Below are 3,143 nucleotides of genomic sequence, written 5' to 3'. Positions count from 1 at the left end.
AGAACAGGGAGAACATATCTTATGGGATTTAAACAGAAGCAGAAGATGTAATCCCACCAACAGCCTACTGTCCTCACAGCAGGTGCCTGTTAGTCAGGTAGACATTCCCCTGAGTAGGCACTTTATCCTGGCTTTTGAAAGGCCCTTGGAGTCTCAGCAAATCTACTCCCACACCTGGTGATCCTCACATACATGAGAGTCTGGGACATGCTGAGACCACAGAGGGCCTGGGCCGGGTATCAGCAGTGGTGGGTCCCCTGGCTGTGTAAGTGTCAGCTGATAAAACTCAGCGAGGCACATCCCAGAGCTCAGGGAGGCACATCCCCGAGCTCTCTGAGAGTGAATCTGACGTTGTTCCTCATCTTCTAACTCAGGCTTCTTTGCCTTTTCCATCAGTGTTAACGCCACCTGAGGTAGGTACCAGGAGCGACCCGTGGATTTCCTCCTCCCTCTTGTCCCCCATGGCTAATCTCCCTGCAGAGTCTGCCTGCTCTTGTTCTTTCCTTTTTTGCATCTGTCTTTCCCATGTCCTCTCTCAGGCTAGAAGCTAGGATCGCTTTTTCTACTTTAATCACAAATTAATATGAGGGTACATTGTTTTCATTTCCAAGGTAAAGTTCAAGTCAAGTTGAACTTCATCTGGGGGGGGGGGCGAGCTGAACACCCTCACATTGTGCACATTGTGTGAAATCATCAGTTGACCCCCCCCCCCGTCCCCTCTCCTTTCTCCTAACTAGCTATATTTGTGTTTTTTCTTTCCTGTGGGCATGTAGTTGTTTATATATTGGTTTCATATTAGTATTGAGTACCTTGGATATTTTTTCCTCATTCTTGAGATAGTTATGAAGAAGAATGTGTTTCAACTCCATCCAGGTAAACAGAAAAGACATAAAGTCTGCATTTTCCCTTGTGGCTGAATGTACTCTGTGGTATACGCATACGACAGTCTGTTTATCCATTCACGGGTTGACGGGCACCAGGTTTGCTTCTGCATCTTGGCAATGGTAAATTGAGCTGCAATAAACATTCTGGTGCAAATGTAGGATTGCTTTTTTGCTTCAGCACTGGGCCTTCCTCAGGATGCACTCCTGGTCAGTCTGAGAGAGAAGGTGAATCTCAACTTGTTTCATTCTCAGCCTCTCTTGCTTGTATACTAAGATATGCCCCAAACTAGAGCTTCAATTTTATAGGAATTTGGCAAAGTATCACTTCCAGGTCTCCAGAGAATCTGTTCACTCTGAATACAAACTTCCAGAATTTCAGAATTCGATTTAAGAATGATAAAGGAAGCTGTTTTCAAGCCATGCAGATGATGTGCTGTCACCTGACTGTGGAGGTGAAGACGGGCGTAGTGGCCGGGAGGGGGACTCAGGGCTTCCTCTAGGATGCCCACAGCCGTCCATTACCCTGATAGTGGGGTCGCTGCACATTGCTGTTTTCTATACTTTCCAATGTGTGCGTTATTTCACAATAGAAGAGATTTAAGAATGATTTTGTGAGAGATCAGTTTTATGTGCTTTTACTTTTCTTATTATTCAACTATGGTGGACCAAATGTAATATTTCTAATATTATTTCTTTCTTTCTTTTCTTTTCTATTTATTTGCATTAAGGGAGGAATAGAAGCTCCATTCCAAAATGCTTCCTATTTCTCCCCTTCCTGAAGTATTAATTACACGATGGATTGCATCTACTGAGCTTACTGGGTCTCAGGTGATGTGCTGACTGTACAGTCATCGTGGCAGGAATCACCAGCACGGCCTCAGGAGGCAGGCGCTATTGTTTTTCATGTTTTGCAGACAAGGTTTAGAGGGATTGAATTATCTCAACCCAGATAAGATGCATGTGGTAGAGTATGGATTCATCCTGTAATGATCCTCTTACAGGTCCTTATCACTCATCTTTTGGGGAACTTGTCTGAAAGATCTTCTGGGTTATGCAGAGCTGTTTTCAGCCCAGTATTTAGAATGTTGTGGTGGGCACCATCTGCCCCTCACTCAGTGGATACATTTCAGGAGTAACTTGGCTTAGAAAGGAATTAACTTTTAGCTAGACTAGGACATGAAGCCATAATCAGAAAATTAGTTCTCCTTCCTTTCTATTTTTTTGAAAATTGTCCCAAAGCATGTTTCCTCCTCAGTGTCCCCAGGAAAATGGGCCAGAGAAAAACTTTGGTTCAAGGAAGCTGAGCCATGGAGGAGCCTGCAGGAGGGTCTCTGGGATAAGAGGATATGATGGTTCCTAAGTGCCATGGAATGACCCTGTGGTTATAGCTACTCTGGGAATTGAGATGGGAAGATGAACTTGAACCCAGTAGTTCAAGGCCAACCTGGGGAACATGATGAGACCCCTTCTCTTAAAAAAAAAATAAAAAAAAGAAGCATATGATGGGCTTCCCTATTTCTTCCCAGCCTCTTTCAGGCAAAATCAAAGAAGCTGTGAAGGCGGCCATTGATGCAGGGTATCGCCACTTTGATTGTGCCTACTTCTATCAGAATGAGAACGAGGTGGGGGAAGCCATCCAAGAGAAGATCCAAGAGAAGGTTGTGAGGCGGGAGGACCTCTTCATTGTTAGCAAGGTATAGGTGGCTGTTGGCGGACTTACCAACAGGCAGGCAGAAGTATGTGTATTGGGTCAGCCATAAGACCCCCGTGGGCCTCCTCTGTGTGGAGGGATTCCAGCCCTCTTCCTCTCTGCCTGTGTAACAACCAAGACGTCCTCATCACAGACCAGTATTGGGGCTGGAGGTGCTGCTGTCCCACCTCCTGCCTGTCGTTTGGTTTCCCGCAGTTACTCAGAGTCCAGTTATTCAGAAACCTAAATAAGCCCCCCTTTTCCCTGACTGTGGGATCCATCCACCCAGGGGCAGTCAGAGGTGGAAGATGGAGGCTGACCCTGCTGTCCACCTCTGTGGTCTCAATGTCTGTGGCCCTTAGCTCTCAGCCAGGGGGTATTGTGAAAAACAGTGGGGCCTTTTTTATAGTGACATATGAATTCCTTTTTATTTTAGTGTAGTAAAAGGTGAATTATAAAACGTTATAAAGAAAGAAGTGGCTCTTGGGAGCAAGGAGGTTGAAAATCACTGGCTCTGTATAATACACAACTTGCCAAAAACCACTAGTCATAGGTACTCAGGAAACACA

This window comes from Otolemur garnettii, unplaced genomic scaffold (assembly GCF_000181295.1).
Source record: "Otolemur garnettii isolate 467f Iridium unplaced genomic scaffold, OtoGar3 scaffold00049, whole genome shotgun sequence".
NCBI lineage: Eukaryota > Metazoa > Chordata > Mammalia > Primates > Galagidae > Otolemur > Otolemur garnettii.
Note: the sequence above shows the minus strand (reverse complement) of the source record.